General features: G+C 33.8%; 1 long non-coding RNA gene across 5 annotated transcripts in view; it reads right to left on the bottom strand.

Moving 5' to 3' along the window:
* Nucleotides 1-20,098, bottom strand: part of LOC111026454 — a 65,314-nt gene that overhangs the window by 21,907 nt on the left and 23,309 nt on the right. For 2 of the 5 annotated variants that reach the window (XR_002603702.1, XR_002603699.1), the window contains exons 3-4: nt 17,345-17,622; nt 526-594 (exon numbers count right to left, since the gene is read on the bottom strand). This is a non-coding gene — a long non-coding RNA (uncharacterized LOC111026454). The remainder of the gene's footprint in view (nt 1-525; nt 595-17,344; nt 17,623-20,098) is intronic. The other 3 variants (XR_002603700.1, XR_002603701.1, XR_002603703.1) reach the window with 3 other exon arrangements.

Raw genomic sequence — 20,098 nt, 5'->3', positions numbered from 1 at the left:
ATACTATACATTGTATAGTACTAACAAAGGTACAAAAATAGTAATTTGTATACAATAGTATTATAATATAGGTAAGTACATCATAATTCATAATAATTAATAATCTGACATCGGCGTATACAATTTTGATTGACACTAGTTCTTAAATAAAATATTATAAAATTATTGTCTAAATGTCATACATGGAAGTATTGTAAAAATGAAACCACACTACTATATGTCTTAACAATCAAAATACAAACCGGAGTTAGAAATTGGCTATTTTAAATTTTTCAAAAAAAATTATCTCAGTTTTAAAATGTTTTAATTTCAGTATTGAGAGGACGCTTAATGCCTTTAGCGGCATAGGCCAGTAATAAATTAGCTATACATACGATTTTGTTTGGTTTAGTTTTTTTTCTTTTAAACTACAAAAGGTTTATAAATTGGAGTTTCTTTTGAGAATAATAAAATGTTTTTATTTTTTCAGGCTTGCATCGAAAATGTTGGGTATTTTGCATTCTTTAGGCTCCTCTTTGTACTCACACATTCCTTTAGTAGGTGTTTGACCGTTAGCCGTGTTACTCCACAGGTTTCAAACGTCGGTGGACCTTCCTATTTGACATTAAAAAAACCATTTGTTATTCTGGTGAGTCCGATTTTTAGTCAATATTGTTATTATTTAACATTGATTATTGTGTCGTATAGGTAGTTATTAATAGTTTGAATCCCGCAATAGAAAATACGTACACAAATGCAAATTACGATAGTATAATAACTGTCACAGTGAGTCTGTTTCGATAATGCGACGTAGAATATAGTAATATAATATATGTTTATTCAATAATATTCAATAATATTCAAATAATTGCAAATACACGGGGCACAAATACATAACATCTAACGGGGCGAATTTGAACGGTATAATATCAGGTACTTTAAGTATTTATATAAATATATATGAAGGAAGGTAATCGCGTTGTATCGACAGGTGTAGATTAAATAATTAAAAGGAGAAGAAATAAAATTCGTTAATATATTATACATACACGAGTCTCGAGACTTTCAACCAACACGTTTTTTTTATCGATTTCAGTTTATTTGAATAATATTGTATTTCATATTAATGTTGATAATAATAATAATATAGATACACATTTTTATACGGTATAGTAATCATCGCATCATACGCTGAAGTAATTTATAATACGGACTAATTACATATTATTATAAGCACCAAAGATATGCGATTTAATTAATACAATATGCTCCACTATTAATAATTTATTATATAAATTTAAAATTTAAAATTCATAATACTATTTTCCAACATCTAATTTTTAATAATTTATTACCAAGTATATATAGGTATACCATAAAATGATATCAATATTGAGTCAAATTAGAAATTATATGTATAATGTATACATTAGTACATTAACTATATATGAACTCATGATACATAATTTGTTGATTAAGATTGGCACATTTTAACGATACAGTTGAATATCTGGAATAGAACACTCTGTAAGTAGGTACCTGTGATCATACAATGTGAGTATAATTATACTTTTACTTATTTTCTTGTTTTGCCAAAATTGTCAAGGCGTATATTTTTGTTAATGACACACCGAAAAATGATCTATATACCGGAAAGCAAAAAATTATAACAACAAATTAGCCTATCCATGATGATAATATTATTCTAGTTTTGCTATTCGAAAATTCCCCAAAAACTCAGTTGCCCCCGCAGGCTACATCACAATTATTTCAGTCCCAGAGTGCCTGATTTATTATTCTTTTACCAAAACTAATCGGATACCAAAATGTTCAAAATAATTTAATCAAAACAACTGTTAATTCAATGTTCAATAAAATTTACAAATCTGTAAATAACTACCGTAAGTCAAACATGCATAATCATTTATCAAAACAAATCGCTATAGACAATCGGGTTTTTATGCATTATCATTCAATACCGCAGCAGTAAACATTGAGATCACTCAACGAAAACAACAGCTGCGATTATCGATTAAACAATTGAATTTTGTTGTTTGAAATCAGCTGAGAAGACAAGCACGTGGTTTATTCAAAAACATATTATAGGTACCAAAATTCGGTGAAATTCGGTAAGTCAGTCAACGTTTTGTGGGTGTTATTTTTTTTTCTTAAAATGTTCAATTAAATATTACAATACCAAAAGTAATCTACATGTTTATCCATTTTTGCCTATTCAAAACAAATGTTTACACAAATTGTATGAAAATTATGAATACCATGTTTACTATACCGCGGTCCATTACTAAAAAATCGTTCACAAGAAACATTTAACATAAAGGGAAAACATCCAAACAATATAATACGTATGTACATACAGCTAGGTATTGTCGTCGTGTAGACCTATATTAACACATTAGTACCTAAATAAAAGTTGTTACGCCAGGGTCACTCGATTTTAAAAACCGTGAAAAAAATAATTACCTGGCAAAATAAACACCGGTAAAATGTGCGTATAAATTTACTTTTACCCATAAAATTTACCGAGTAAATAAGCCGAGCGGTCACTGCATCTCCAATAAATATAATTTATTTATAATAATATACCTACTTAAGTATAATAATACCCACCGCGTGTGCATATATAATTAATGAGATTTAATCATCGTGAGTTCGCGACTGCCGAAGTACGAAACTATACACATCTATACTATATGTACCCAGTAACCTACCTAAAGGATATTATATGTAAGTAATATACACGAAAACCATTCAAATTTTAAATCCTTGCCCCAATTTATGGCTAGCGCATATTATAATATGCATAAAATTCATAATGAATATATTAGTATAAGTAAAATATAAATACGAAAAATGGTTTTAATTATACTATTTATATCTACAATATATATCTAAATAATTTGTGTGCATATACGCGCTTGTTTACTCGAAACAGTGTGTGTGTGTGTGTGTGTGCGCGCGCGCAATTAACATGTCTTGGGAAACATTCGGTCAACTGTCTCACGAACTTTTTTCTTTCTATAACTCTTCTACCTATTAAATTCGACCCTGCGCCGTGGCAATGAACATTGAACATATTATATTATAATATGATATTATAACTGGAGGAAAAAAACTATTTGAACAATGTTAGTGTTTTTGTGAGAGAATGTGTGCATTTTACCTATGTATAACTATATACATAATACTCATAGGTACGCGTACATAAAAACCGGATAAACACATCATATAGATAACATAATGTTATAATATAGGTACGTGCTAATTATAAGTTTATATTATAGTATATGTATATAATATGTGTGTGCTGTAGTATTTCATAATATTAATATTGTTTTTTTTCTGCTGAAAATTACTAAAACTTGTGTATAGGTGTTTATAATTGTTGCACACGGATACCTATTACTATTAGTTAAATATTTAAAAAGGTAAATAAATACAATAACAACGCATAACACAATCTGCTCACCACACACATATTATACGTATTTACCCAACCATAAACTATGATATACTTTTGCATTATTTCAATATCGCAAAAAGTCAAACATTTTTTTAAAATACAGAGTCTGAAGACCGACTGAGAAATAGTAAGCGATGGAGCCGTGAATTTTATTTAATTCTCGTGAATGTAACGTCTACCATTATAATTAACTATAACACAATTATATGAATAAGAATAACAGAAAACATTGCCTACACAGTGAACTGTATACCTTTTAATATTTTCCGTTGAAAGAATACAAATAAAAATCGTAAGTACCTACTTATTACGCCTAATATTGTTTGAGCTACTCAAGTATAAAATACTAATTATTATCATGATGGGGTGACAATGGGACCAGCTCCTCAGCTTTAGATGCCATATTACCTTACACAAATACCCCACCCCTGAGAATTATCTCGGTCTTGCATATCAAATGCGCATTCTCATGTTTAACAATTTTTTTTCCTCAAGTCCACAGCCCCGTCGATATCTAGAAATTTCTCCCCGTAAATTGTATCTATTACGGTGAAGAACCATGTGTAACGAATACGTTGTCTTTATAATAATAAAAAAAAGTACAAGGTACGCGTCTTGTTATAGTTGTTGTAGTCGTATGCAACAACGTATGTTTTATGACACTAAAATTCATTATTAATTTCAAGCTTTTATCATAATATCCGACCTACGTTTTACCTATATACCTGCCCAGTATTAATGTGTACGGATAATAATTAATAACCAATTATTTATTTATATGACTTGTTGACTTACAAAACAATTATATACAAATAAAATGTATTATTAATCCACGTCAAATGATATTATATATACTTAGGTAAAACATATTAGGTATATGAAATTATTTTTTTCTATCCTTCCGACCGCAGATGGACTACTTAAAATGTAATATTTTTTCGTTAGCGATGCACGCTCGTGTTAACATCGATGATCGATGGTCGTCGTCGTATTCGTATACGCAGCAAATCGATCTACTTGGTATAATTATACAATAATATATTATCATATTATTGTAACGACATCGTAACCGGTCGAAGTAATTCAAACGACGTCATATTATTTTAACGTTTGATGAGAGTGTTGTTTTTTTGACCGTGAAAGGTCAGAAGGCCTATTAGTATAGGTGCAGCAATTTCTGATTTATCCTAACCATAATGATTGTGGAATGCCAAATAACTTCACACGACTTCTTCCTGTCGCAATGGACTGCTGCGGAGCAGCGAATTACCCTTTGGTTTTTGAGCTTAACTTTTTTTTTCAGATCCCTGTTTTTTGAACACGATATTTTGGACCGTAAATATTTAGCCAAACAACAATAATGCGTTGCTTGAAAAAAAATCCGACGACAATAACGACTACACGACAACGGCAACAATAACAAACAAATAAAATCATGAGGGTATTGCCAAACGACTAAATAAACCTCGGCGGGAAAGAATAAAAAGGGAATTTTTTCTTTCAAACAATATAAAATGTATATAATGTATAATGATATTGTATATAATAGTCCGGGTGTCAAAATCATCGATCGGGTACGATCGGCAAAAAAAAAAATAGCGAACTCTGCACATGCACGCGCGTCCCTGCGGTTACTATATATACCTAAAGTATACCTACCTGGCTACCTACAAACATATACCTATAAACGTATACCCATAATAATATACAAAACGCGGGCATACACCATCGTATAGCTGTGGCGGGGTGAATTTTTAATAACGAGGCGCGCGATAGATTTCAATTTGAATTACAAATCGGAAGAGACCCTCCCCGGGGTCGCGTCGTCTCACCTGATGATTGTCGACTGGTACACCAGTGTTTATTTTATATTATAGGTATACGAGCGTTTAGTGCACAGGTGCAGCGACGCGGTTTTCAGCGGTGTATAATACTTATACAGGACATAGGTATTTGCCTATAGGTCCCTGTGAAAACTGTACCTGTGTAATAATAGTAGGTACATATAATTATTAGTTCACGTATTATACGTGTATGTTATAAAATTACGATACATACAGGTAAGGGTAGAAATTGTTTATTTTGCACATATTATATACGTGTTGGCGGCGATTAGTGCGGCGAGATCCGTAATTCTACCTACCGCCCCTAATCGTTCGTTTTGCTAAAATTGTTACACTTCAATCCTCAGTTCCAACTATTTATACCATATATTGTGATCCGATTTTTAAATGTTAAAAAAATTTAATTTTACGTACATAAGTTTAGATGACGATTGTCAGGAAAACTTTAAAATAAAAAAAAAAAAAACCTACCACCCCTGTATAAGCGTACTATCTGTACAAACCGACTTCACCTGAGAAAAAATGAACATTTAATAAAATAAAATACGGCGTTATGTCCGCAGTGTATCTCGGGTATAGTGTGATGTAGGTACCTAAGTTGAGATATTATTATTATAGCTTTTCTAAGTATTCTACAACTAAGTCTGGTCGTATAATATTATAATAATGTCCAGTAAATCCCAACGTCACATCTATTACCACTATAACGTAACGATACCTGCAACCATATTCTATAGCTGCTCACCCTTAGCGTCTCGACTTTCAGGAAAAATCGAAATAAGAATAAGACTTGGGTATGAGGAGTGTATGTATGTATATATATTATACATAATGATAATGTAAAAATACCAAACGATTATTACGCGTCAGCTTGAAAGTTATCATTTTTCGCTCTATAGTACAATAAACATGCATAGATACCACATATAGCCATGTAGGTGGGTGCATATATTATATAGATCGTAAATATAATAAGTCAGAAGTTTATATTGAAGAGACGAGCGAGCGCGTTCATTAGTGAAAGAATTAAAAAAAGGAAAAAAAAATAAAGATATTATTGCGAGCCGCGAAGATTTACGTTGTTGCGGTACACCTGTAATAATAATAATAATAAGAAGAATAATACGCGGACCTACTGGTTTGTGTAGAGGTATACATTAATACATATATAAATATATGAATTTGGATCCGCGCGAACTGCGTTGACCGTGAAACCAAGGCGTTTTTCGTGTATACTCGATTTTGTTGTTTTCTGTTTTTTTTTGTTTTTAACGAGCCAGATATCCCTGAAGATACGCTTGCACGGTTTTCTTTTGAGTCGCTCATTAGACGAATATTGCGCAAATCGCGATACGGCGGGCGGCGTATGTACACCTAGGAAATGTTATTATATAACACAACAGCAGTGTACACCAATCTGGTATATACCTACTATATATAAGTACTTGCATATCGTAAGACAATAATGAGAAAACCAAAAACTAGCTGTCATGTCAGGTACCTACTATAGTAAAGTTATTACTTATTAGTTATTACCTACACAGGACTATAATAATACATTGTCTGTTCGTACACTACACGACTACACATAATGCGCATATTGTGTTAAAATGTGTGCTTACAGTAAAATTATTGGCAGGCAACCTATTCTATGCTACATTATACATCGTGTGGGCATCATACTCTTAATCGGCGACAAAAATCTATTCGTCAATTTTTAACACCTAATCCTTGGAAGGACTGCTTTTAGTATATTATGTGATTCTTGTAAAAAAAAAATCAAACCAAACATATGTATATCGTTTATTTATTCCACGATACCTATAGAATAAAAAAAATATTTTTTCACAGTTGTTGCTGTTGGGGATGGTACATCATACGAGTATCTTCCAAACATAGTGTCCATAAAATATGATATGTCCTGCAATAATGTACTCCTATATTTATAATAAATAATGATGATAATATGAAATACGCCTACCGCGGATGCCACGACCGTGTACCTACCAGATTTTAGGTGAGTATATGATAATAATACAAAATTGTTACACACCACCGGGCGGGGATTTATTTCCGCATATAATATGTATATATGTTATTATACTACCGCTCCGTGATTAATGGATCACTTGGATATAACATTATAGTAATATAATGAAGTATTACACACAACGCACCGAAGTTACACGTATCAAAATAAATATACATCGTTATTATTGCAGTGTGTGCGTGTGTGCGCGTACCCACATGGTTTTATGTCAAAATAATGTGTTGTATTGTTTTATTAAAACGTACCGAGGAATTATGACCACACCGAGAAGAGTCGTCGGCGTTCATATTATATTATATATATATACTTCATGTATATACCTACTGCACGACGTATAACCACAACCTACATCATAAACATTTCCGCGCTCTCGTCTGTGTGTGTGTAAAATGTGTTGAACATTTTTAACTGTGAGAACATCCTCGTAATTGGATTTAAGGGTTTGGAGAGGAAAAAAACCCGACAAAACGCATACGCCACGTGATTTTTTGTTTTAAGCATCGCGTTTAAAAACGTGTTTTCGTCCTTTTATTACTATAGGTACGTTTTTTTTTCGGACCCATTGACCGAGTGGGGTAAATCATTATCACCATATACTGTACCAGCCACACCGCCGCCGCCCGCGCGTTATATGGCCCGGCAATACGAGTTTATTATGGTTGTAGTTATATACATGTTATATTATAGCTGTACCCATGTGTGTGCTCGCGATGGCGATTAGATAATGATATTAAAAAATCGTAAACCGTAATCGACCTCACGTCGGAGAGTGTTGGTGTTTTTGTTTTGGGAAAATCGAAATCTTAGACAAAAATCGTGCGTAGAAAAGTGAATAGAAACAAAAAATGGAGTCCCCTCCCTGAAGACTTAAACGTCGTCCGGAGGTAGCGACCAGTAGACTGCAGATAAGTCGTATCCTGTGAACCTCTAACACCTACGTCATGAAACGCACTCCGTCTCCTACACTGCACTTTATATTGTTAACGTCACAAACACGAGCACTGAGTCGATATATTATAAATCGCTTTATCTCCCGTTACCACAATTTATCAATGTTTCGATCTTGATATAATGTACGCGAACCGGAACATCGACGCGATATCGTTGTGGTTATTATTATCATTAGTGATGTAGTGCTGTATATAGTTTAGATTAATACGTCTGCAGCAAGAATAGTATTTCGGAGAGTGCTTAATAGAACACTTTTATTATTATTATTACTAATATTATTACCTATCGTTATTACCTAAAAAACTCGAGGTGAGCCGCGGGGGGAAGCTCGGGGGAAGTTGTAAGATAAATTTAATAGAGGCTGCGGACTGATCGTGAAAACGATTCGATCTTAAGATATTATATCACATATATATAGGTTGTATATATACTATGTATAAAATATACATACATAAATATATATTAACTAGCGAAAAATATCTTATTTCAATAAAAATGTGTAAAACAACGGCCCGGCACTCAAATGAGTTTAGACAAATGGTATACACCAGTATATAGGAATGTATGAGTTTTAATGGTGAAAAGGCTGTCTGCGCAGTAAAGGGAAAGATTTGGGGATTAGCACGTTATGAAATTATAATACCTATATTGCTGCAATTTTAGATGGAGTAAACATTTTAAAGAGACATCGGCTCTATATGCGTGTCATAAATGAATGTATTTTTTTTATTATAAATATAAAATACTCTAACAAACGTTAAAAAGGTAAAATATTAGTTAAAAGTCTAAAGCAATAGAAAAAATACAATTTATATTATGCATATAGGTACCACTTAAAATAGCAAAACAATTCTAAAAGTGTATCGGAATGTAAAATTGAAGTTTCAGATACATTTCGCAACGATTAATGTTTAACCTTTTCTTGCAGTACATAATATAGACGAATTAGAATTAAATGTTCAACAAATGAATGCTTTTCGCATATTTTGAAGTCAAAAACATTATAGTCATAATATAATATGTACAAGCCACCGTCGTCTCCTGCTTACAACGGTCGGTCAACGTATGATATAAATGTATAATAACTGCGCATATAAAGATACACACATATTTATATATATATGTACATTTATATAGCGTAAAAGAGGACTTCGCAACCGGTTGTGATAAACAGCAATATATGACAACGCACAACCCTTGCGCCCTTGTGTGTATATATATTGTATACCGACGCAATAACCACTGCAGCTGCAGGTCTGGTCGTGGTATACCCATACCAAAATCGCGGTACGAAAAAATTGCCACTCCATTGTGTAGTTGTCTACGGCGGATGGTTGTTCGCGTATGTGTATATGTGTCTTAAGTCTTGGAACAAAGTAAAAAAAGCAAACTTCGCGTCGCGCGTAATAATAGTTATTCGCCTGGAATGACACGTGTTCGGCTATAAACGTAGCCTTTAACACACACAATATAATATTATATATTTAAAAAAAAAGTGGGGGTGACTCTGTAACATCTTCCGGAGAACGTGATGACGTTATCGGGTTTAATTTCGATTACAAAGTTTTTTGGCGAGCTCATCCGTTCGTTTTTTCGCTGTGCTCGATGCATTTATGGGTATAATATATAAAACATCTATATACATCAATATAAACAATACTTTATATTTTGCCTTGAAAATGCATTAATGACGTACTTCCGCAAGAAAGGGGTTTGTGAAATATCATAAATTATAAAGTCCTCATATTTCGATTAAAACATCGAATAAAGGCGAACACTTACCACTAGATTATGTTCTTGCCTAAAAGTTTGACAATAGGTGAATTCGCTCAAAAATTCACGAAAATGTCACCCCACCCCCACACCCCCACCGCAGACATTTCAAAAATCACGCCATTGCAGCATCGTTCAATCGATACGACGCATATAATTAATATATATATATATGCAGTTATAATTTGACTGAAGCAGATATAACCAGGGCACTAACGAATTGGTTACTAACTAATGATAGTTAGTTGTAATTTACTGTGGAAAATTGTGACATAGGGGTGCCAGGGTAACGTACCTACCAAAATATGTATAATAAACCACCGGTGCGTTTTCGGACCGGATATACAAATACCGAAAACGAGTACAACATATAATATAAAATACATTCGGGCACTCGACGCACCGGATCCGCATCCCCTAGGAGACCGGAAGTTCGGTGGCGAGGTGGCGGAGTTATATATTATTATGTGTTATGAGCGATTCGATATATAATCACACGCCGCGGACTCTGCGCTGAACCGTTTACATATGTATATACCCGACGGCCCACAATACAACATCACATTATTATTATATTATTAAACACATATTAAGTAGGAGGCGCTAAATGTTAAACACCATTATGAGGCTCGCGCGATTGTCGGTCGGTCAGGGGTGGTTTCCGCGTCTCCGGTGTATGTTTGAGGCATAAAGGTAGGTTATACATTTTGGTACAAGGTGGTATTCACGCACACTACAACAGTGTAACAATAATAATAGTAATACGTCGTAATTCGGTAGGGCCGCAGGTAACCGCAGAGAAGTAAGTATAATAATAATGATAACAATATATATAAATATATACGCTTTTAATATTATAACCTATAGCGCACATGTGTGTGGGAAAGAGGAAGGAAAAAACGTTCCCGGCAGTGTATTATTAATGATTGTTATTACGATGACGATAATATTATATTATAATATTAAATCGCGTTTAAAATGTGACCGCACCACACGCGCGACATTTTTTTTCGACAGTCGCCGTCTAAACGAATTAACGACTTAACAATAAAATTTAAAAATTATTATTATAATACGTACACTAGTTCCGACGCCCATAACGTCGTGTGTGTGTTTTCTCCGGGGTCCCGAAACATTTGCATAATATGTGTGTATTGTCGTTATACCCACATACCCATACGCATATTATAATAATACCTAATATTATTGTTACAATATCGCAATACGATTATAATGCGTGTGTGCACCTGGAGTGTGTACGCACCACCGATTTCCGCGAAAATGCATAGTTCGTTAGATATTTGGGCACCTATTTATATTATTAGAAAGCCACCGATCCCAGCTATAGTGGAGAGCACTAGAACTTCTAGCGCCCGTGGCAAAATAATCCAGAGGTCCTTTAGTCATACTCCACATGAGGAACATACAGCCGCCCACAAAATCAATCCGCCCCCTTTAATAGGTTACATAAGTAATTTATGTCTTCTACTGCCTATGTATTCCCAATTACACGATAACATGAAATGAAAATTTCTCGAAAACCACGATGTGCGATTTTTAACTAAACAGCACGACCTACAATACACTTTTTGAAGTGTTATCAAATAACACAGGCATCGTGAACGTTCGATTAACAAGTCAGATTTGGACCCTGTAAAATAATATTTTTTTTGAAAGGGATCTACTGTTTAAATTTTTTTACAAAATGTTCTTCAGCTTTACTACCATAGGTTCAATATGTTTATTTTCAATAATTACGAACCATTTAGTTAATCTAAAATGATAACCTAGGTTTACGGTTCCACAATCATTACATTATCGCCGACATCAACGATCCAACACTGCTAACAGATAAAACAATCTATAAAATATAACAGTGTGTCAGTCATCGTTATTCTAAATAGCAAACTTATCATTATTTATTTCTAAACCTGTGGAAAAAAAGATGATATAGAAAATCTACATTTGTTCATTAGTATGATTATAAATGTACTCTGTTCTAAAAATAGTTATGCTAAGGCGGAAATCTCGAATCTATATGCGTATAGGTGTACAACGTTTGAGTCCTCGTTTCGATCATGCACTATGGAGTACCGTGATGGTATATAGTCACGGAGTATACAATCTCCGTCGACCTTTGCACATCGCTCTGTCCTTGCGGCGTACAAGTATACTTATATAATATAAAACAATATAGTAATAAGTTTTTGTATGTATATAATATATGGATAAACCGTGTTACACATTCCGAAACGTTTCTCATGTATGTCTATGGAGCGCTCCAATGGGTATAAATCTCCTCGGTAATTATCGCCCCGCGCCGATGCCGCAGACGGATTCGACTCGAGATTCTTTCCGGACACAAATATTATAAGTGCCTGCCATGGTACGTATAATAATATATTATATTGTAACGAAACCGCTGCAATTATACAAGCACACACGGGATGCCGCGGCGGTCGCGATTTTAGTTACCTACGTACATATATTATTATTATATAATGCAACCACCGCCGCGTTCTCACGACCTGATTACCGTGAATGCCGCGTTTGCGGGACTGGATGTAGGTGCCGGTAATCTATACCGGTATAGTGTACCATCTATATAATGCCTGTAATGCCCCCCCCCCCCGCAAAACGCCGCAATAATATTCCTCGGGACGACGGGCAAACCGTGATCACCTTACCTGAGCGTAAATTAAAAGGAATTCAAATCATATAGTATAAAATGTTCGAAATCTCTACATGTACTTACTGCCCAAGACTGTCTAGTCTTAGATAATTCAATCCATGGATCCCTTTACTTTATACAGGGTTTAACGTGGTCTACTAGTCAACATAATGGTTATAATATGTGGTTATAGACACTGTAGTTTATGACGTAAAGACAATATTTTTGATATGTAAAAAAATGTTCTCGTTGCTTCCGATAACAAATTTTCTATTCGCACATAGGTGATCTTCAAAAATCAATTACAATAATACACTACCGAGCTGTCACGTGATATCGGTACACTCAACCCTCCCCCCTTAAGGGCGCATGCTGTTGCATCACTAGACAACCCGTCAGGGCTTCACTGCAACCACGGTCTCGCATTGACTTTCGGTTTTGTATCAGTGCAGAACAGAGAAAAATCGTAGTCTGCATGTCAATCTTTTTCACGTAACTTCGATCGAAACGTTGCCACGGCGGCGGTAATAAGTGTGACAAAAAAGTGTGGGGAGGATTACCCGGAGCTACCGTGATCACCATCATTCATCAATTAGGACTAGAAGAGGCGTACTTCGTTGAACTACGGGAAGCCTCAACCGCGCGCCACCGGAAATGTATTATGAAAAGAGTGCTCTTAAATAAATAATGAAAAATCCGCAAGCGTTGAACGCAATGACATTCGTGATTACCGGAGTGAAGGCGACTTTTGAAATTCAATTTTCGCGTCTCTTCGAACGATAATTTTCGCCGTCGAATCATCGCCGTTGGCACGATTAGCCGTAATCATACTGCTGCACCTCTCCAAGCCATCACATGGGTATCATGCTCACCGCACGACGGTTGAGGTAATTTGTAACGCGACGATGGCGAGTCTCCGGGCACGCGTCATCGTCTATCTGTGCAGCGATATAATGATAATATTATAATAACAATAATACACAAAATAATAATATTATTATAACGTCGTGTCGTGTGCGTATAATATAGGCGCCGCCGTCGACACGCGGTCGAGCCGTGAGTTTCGATTTCATTTGATATTACACATGTCGTAGTATATACCTACGCCCGCTGCAAACGCGACGGACACGCTATTATAATATATTATTATTATCATTACTATTATATACGTTATTATTATCATCGTCATCTTCGGTTTTTTCATAAGCATAATATTATATACTATACGTTATTCTTCCTCGTCTTCGACATCATTATTATTAGCGTTGCACGCGCCGGCTCGTCTCCACGCCCCGGCCATTCTTCTCTTGCACCGACGTACCTTTATATATATATATATTATATATATATGCGCTCGAGCATTATACTCATAATATATAGGTAACATTATTGTAACACATACGGACACGTATTTATGTGTGTGTGTATAGAGCCACTCACTCCGCCCCGCTAATGACAGAGTTTATACCTCTGTACGCGGCACTACAAATAATATATATATATATATGTAGGTACCATATACGATGAGCCGGCGAAAAAAAGATTTATGACGATGTACAGATCATCTACATGTATTACTCTAGAAAAAAAACGGTTCCTTGCGAGATTCGACTTCGGTGTGTCCGTGAGGGATTCGATGCCGATCGTCTGTTTATTATTCGTTGTTTGGACCGTCTGCAAGTCTCACACCACATTCTGCGATCGTGATGACAAAAGTTCGGTGGGTTGCAGCTATATTAGAGTCCAGTCATACTGTGGTATTCATTCCAACCCCTGCAGTTGCAAAATCGTACTGAATAATAAAATATTATGTAATTGGTCACGAATGTCTAAAAAATCACCGTTGTAACCTCTGCACACCCTTCACGCCATCATAATACGAAGTCGACGACGTCCTAGAGCTTATTTGGGCGATATGGAAAATCCTCAGGACGATGATGGGTGCTCCAACAACATCCTGGCGTCCCGCTCGCATATATTATCATCATACGAGATATAATAACACAATAAGGACGGGTTTAAGTTACCTGTGCGTGTCTGACGCGTATAATATGATAATATTATTATTATTATCATTATGTGTGTACGACCGGCACGTGGGCAGAAAACGACCGTTCATTGTTCCAATTCCGCCGCACAGGTGTATAATATTATTATTATAATAATAACCTCCGATTTTGGACCCGGCCCGGCTCTCGCGCACGCACACTCGCATTACTCGCATATTGTTATTTGTTATTTGTAACGAGCGAGATAAATTCGAAATAATTCTATACCCAGGACCTATATTATAGGAGTTATCGCTTGGCGGTGTTATTATTACAGAAACCCATAATGTCGCTCAGTGTACAGTGATTGTCGTCGTGAGCGGACATGCGTGGTCGGATTGTTTTTTGGTCGGTGGTAGTGGTGGAAGTTAGTGACGAGGTCTATCCAAATTATATATTAATATAATATGTGGGGACCCGAACGTTCGTAATGTAGTTTTCAATCTGAATTGGAGTTTAAGGCTTAAATATAGTTGGAAAGACATCATGTCATATAATATAAATACGGGATATTGAACAATTCATAATATTTTATTTTGAATATTAATCATTTAAAGTTTTGACGGACATATTGTTTGTACATCCAACGTTTTACTAACAGTACTCTGCTCTCGATGGTAAAATTAAAAATAGTAAAATGTCGTTTAGAAAATAAAACCGCTAGGATAAAAACATACTAAACACACATTCGAGATCAAAATTGATTTAAATTTATTTAACACTCAATCCTGGAGAATTCGGGAGTCCTATTTTGGGACAGATTAATAAGACTAACCACCAAGTACCTCCCCAAAATTGGGCCATCATACGACAAGAGAGTAAGCATCCAGAGTGACTTTCGGACCAGGATATATGAGGTTGGTGCTTTAGGATATATACGAAGCGAAGACAATCACAAAATGAGTGACAGGTACATGTTTGTGCATCTATTTAATTATACTATATTTTCTATGGCGCATTATACCACGGTATTGATATGTTGAATTATATTATTATATACGAGTATCAAAATTCAAAAAAAAAAAAAAATACGAATCTATAAATTTGTATTGAAAAAAAATATATTTAAATTATTTAATTGCTTTACATTGTCTATAATTTCCATTCTATATTATACAAAAATCGTGTCCCCATACAGTAGACTGTAGTTAAATATTACTCATATACAACTCGTGTAAAAAGTTTTAACAGACGAATATGATATTAAAGGAAAAACTGATCCAAATGCAAAATATAAGTTTCGAAATTGAATTCGTTATAAGGTATTGCAGTCGTTACCTAATTAAAACTCACATGAAGAAATATTACAGCAAGCCAAAAAGAATAAATTTTTTACAAATGCTCATAGCACTATTAATAATATATCAACATATTAGTATGTTTCACACCTACTATAATATACAAAACAAGGTAATTGCTGTTTTGAATAATTGTAGATGCACGTGCGGTAGGGGTGCGGTATTCGGGGCACCGAGATAAAAGTGGTTTGAAAACGATGAGAATAATAAAAAAAAAAATTCTAACTCCCGTCTAGCCTCTAGGTGCAAGCAAATAGATAGGTTTGTATGGGGTACCTTTCTAGGCTAAAGCTTATAAATTGTTATATAATAACGAATAATTAGCAAAGGTTGGGTTATAATCAAATGGTTTCACATACATAATTTCCATTTATCATGATATATCATGCGAAATATCGCTGAAATGTGTTTAGAAGTATTATATCATAGTCAATAGTTCGATAAATAATACCCACAGTAAAATCTCGTTACGTCGAAACTCAAGGGAAACAAAAAAATGTTAGAGATATCGAGTCTTATTGCAGTGTTAATATTATTACTTCGACTTTTCAGCGGACTTCAATTGAGTTTGAGATAAAGAAAAATTCAAGATATCGACTTTTACTTAATACAATAATATGACATTCAATCGTGAATCAAATACTTCATTGGATATACTTATTATGAATTATGATTTTATTTAATAAAAAAGCAAAAATGACTTTTGTATAAAGCGTCGCTATTTGACTATCGTCGCCCACAATCTGTCTAATTAGACTTTATAAGTCCACCTACGCTTCCGCGAGCATCACATTTTAATATTACGTTATTGGTAGTACTTTATTATATGAGCCATAATGAAAAGCCTTATACATAGACTATTATAATACCGACTCGATCGAATGATTTCGGACATCGTTTCAATATTTTATCACGATGTAAAAAATATATAATATGCTACTCATCGCTGAAACTTTTATGGAAATATTATATTACAGCCAATAATACGATAACAATAATAACAATATACCATTATAATATGACTTTCGACCGCGGAATCACGCTCATTTCGTTGGATATACGTATTATAATGTTATTTTAAAAAAAAAACCTAAAACTAAAAACGACTTTTGTAAAACGCGTCACAGTGTGTTGATTATCGTCGCACACAATCAGCTATTAAGACCGTAAAGCTCACCTACGCCGCCCCGCGTATCACAATATTATATTATATTATATTATGTTATTAATAATATTAATACATACGTACACGCGTATTATACCTGTGCACATACATGCGTGGCTCGTCTTTTTTATCTCGTATCGTAATTTATACTCCACGCGCAAAATGTGTCGTGCGTTCAGCAATAACCGTTAAGTCCCGCGTTTCGAATCGGCATGCGACGTATCACGTATAATAATAATATTATAATACATTTGGTCGAAACGGCAACTACGGCAAATGTACGCTTCTTTTTTTCACTGACCCGCTACATCGTGCTCGTGTATAATTCTCGATGGTCGTTTGCACAATAATAATAGCTGCTGCTGAAACATTCGGAAAACGAATCATATAATAGGTAACGATATGCGATATGTTGGAAACGTTGGTATTGTTATGAAACAGATCACTATATTATAACATATGACACCTGTAGTTACTCTACCACCGGCATCCGAGTTTTGTAGAATTAATTTTTTTTTCAAAGATATTAATTGCCTATAGGTAGCCGCGTGCATGGTTGAGAGTAACCATCATACATACCCTATAGCCTATGATGTGGGATGTTCACATGCATCTATATAATGTATTTTTTGATTATGCAGCCGAGGGGGAGTGTTTTAACTGTTTTAAGTTTTAACACCCATAACAGCCACCTGCCTACGCTCCTGTAGATACCTATATTCTCATTTCTCATAACAACTACTGTACTTGAATTTAGATGTCTCATCACGGCTCTCAACAAACGTCGAAAAACGATGCTTTATAGCAAGGTGAGTAAAATTTATTATTTGATAAATCTCTTTTTAAGAACATAATTATATAATAGTCATAATAGTGTTGACTCGATAATTTATTTTACAACATTCACTGCCTAGACATTCATAGTTAAGATTTGGACCTTCGTTCAATAATTACTGTTACGTAGACCAACATAGATACATATAGAATGGATAGTTGCGTTATATAATAGGTATTAGAATATTTGACAATTTAGATTTATTATATAAGACTATCTATGTTACACCATATTGTGTTTTATTGTATACATTATAAATTAATCTATAATTACCATAACTACTAAATTATAAAGGTGATATAATTAAATACCTAATATGCTAAGGAATAGATTGTTGTTATCCTTATTGGCACATCTAAAATCTATTATTTCCATTTTTTTTTAAACTAAACATCTTTTCTAACTGATGTAAAATTTGCATAAGTTATGTTACCAAATTTATACTAACTCGCATATATTTAAAAACGGATTATCGTCATAAAAAATCAATATTTCAGTATTTTACTGCTGCAGCTTATTAGCTATGTCGATGTGACGATGTACCTAGGTATAGGTATATTAGGCATATAGGTCCCTATTTGAAAGTAATTATTGTACACGATTCGTATTAAAAATGGTATTGATTAATAATTTTATGACACTCGTTTACACATTATAGTAGACGCTTATTTCAACGAGACGTAGGAACAGAATTATTTGTGTTTGGATTTCGCGTTTTCGTGAGGTGTTTGTGAAGCATTTTTAATCGAGACCGTTTATCATAGGACATAGGACATAGATCAGATGTATAATAATGTATGTAGTTTAAAGGTCGGCCGAGTTATCATCATAAGCCATTCGTGAAAAAAAAAACCCAACGTAATAGGTTTGTTAAGCACAGCATAATATTGTCATGATAATAATAACTATCTTTATGTACAAAATTCAATTCCAATTATTATTATATAAAGAAGACATTCAGGCAGTGTAATGACTCATTAAAAGCTTAAAAATTTATTGTGCATATGTTTGCATATTTTGGAATTTTTTCTACAAATGCATATTTTTAAGATTTATTGATTTTGATTGCATATTTTAATATAATTTTTGATTATTTACTCTTAAATCAATTTTTTAGTAAATTAATTTTATCTACATGATTTTGTCGGCAATAGCCAATAATACCGATAAGGCGATAATCAATAGCGTTAAGGGGAACCAATTTTATTTTTAGCTTTTAGGACAATATTTTTATTTAATCTGTCTTTTATGGTATTATTTTGTTCGCCAGTAGGTACATAGTGATCGACGGACTACGATCGTTGTCGTGTTCGTATTTGTATTCGTTATGTTTTGTACTTATTAGCGCTCGTATTTGTGGTTTAGTATGCCAAAAGAAAAAAAAACACACATTAGTCGGTTGAGAAGTTTCATTTTGGAATTTGGGGATAATGTATTTTCTGCAGACGGAAGAATTTTATTTTGCAAAATATGTGAAATTAAAGTAGTATATGAACGGCGATCTATAGTGTAATACAACATATGCAAACAGTAAGACATATGAAAATGATTAAACACAGGGAAATTTTCAATACAAGAACCCAGCAAATGATTAAACAAACTAATATAACTAAAATATAATTATAAAATGATTATTTTGTATTACATAAAAATTTTAATTACTAGGTAAAGAAGATGCTGAGTGTTAAAAATCCAAATTTTTTTTATTATATAGTATGTATAAAATATTTATTTACTTATATTTTAGTAATATGTACAAGATATGTTTTTTAACGTCTTTTTTAATTAAAAATAAATGCATATTTAAGTGCATATTTTGATATTTTTTTAGTGCATATGTATGTGCATATTTTTAAGATTTGAAGCACATAATGTCCCGAGCCCTGGTAATGAGTACTATACACTATACAGTGTGATGTTAATAGTTTATGAATAAAAATAATAATAATATTATAGACGTATACTAAACACTGCTGGCGCAGGCGGTACACGTAATACAATAT

This window comes from Myzus persicae, unplaced genomic scaffold (genome assembly GCF_001856785.1).
Source record: "Myzus persicae strain clone G006 unplaced genomic scaffold, MPER_G0061.0, whole genome shotgun sequence".
In the NCBI taxonomy this organism is placed as follows: Eukaryota; Metazoa; Arthropoda; class Insecta; order Hemiptera; family Aphididae; genus Myzus; species Myzus persicae.
The sequence above is the reverse complement of the archived record's forward strand: the minus strand, read 5'-3'. Positions and strand labels throughout refer to the sequence as shown.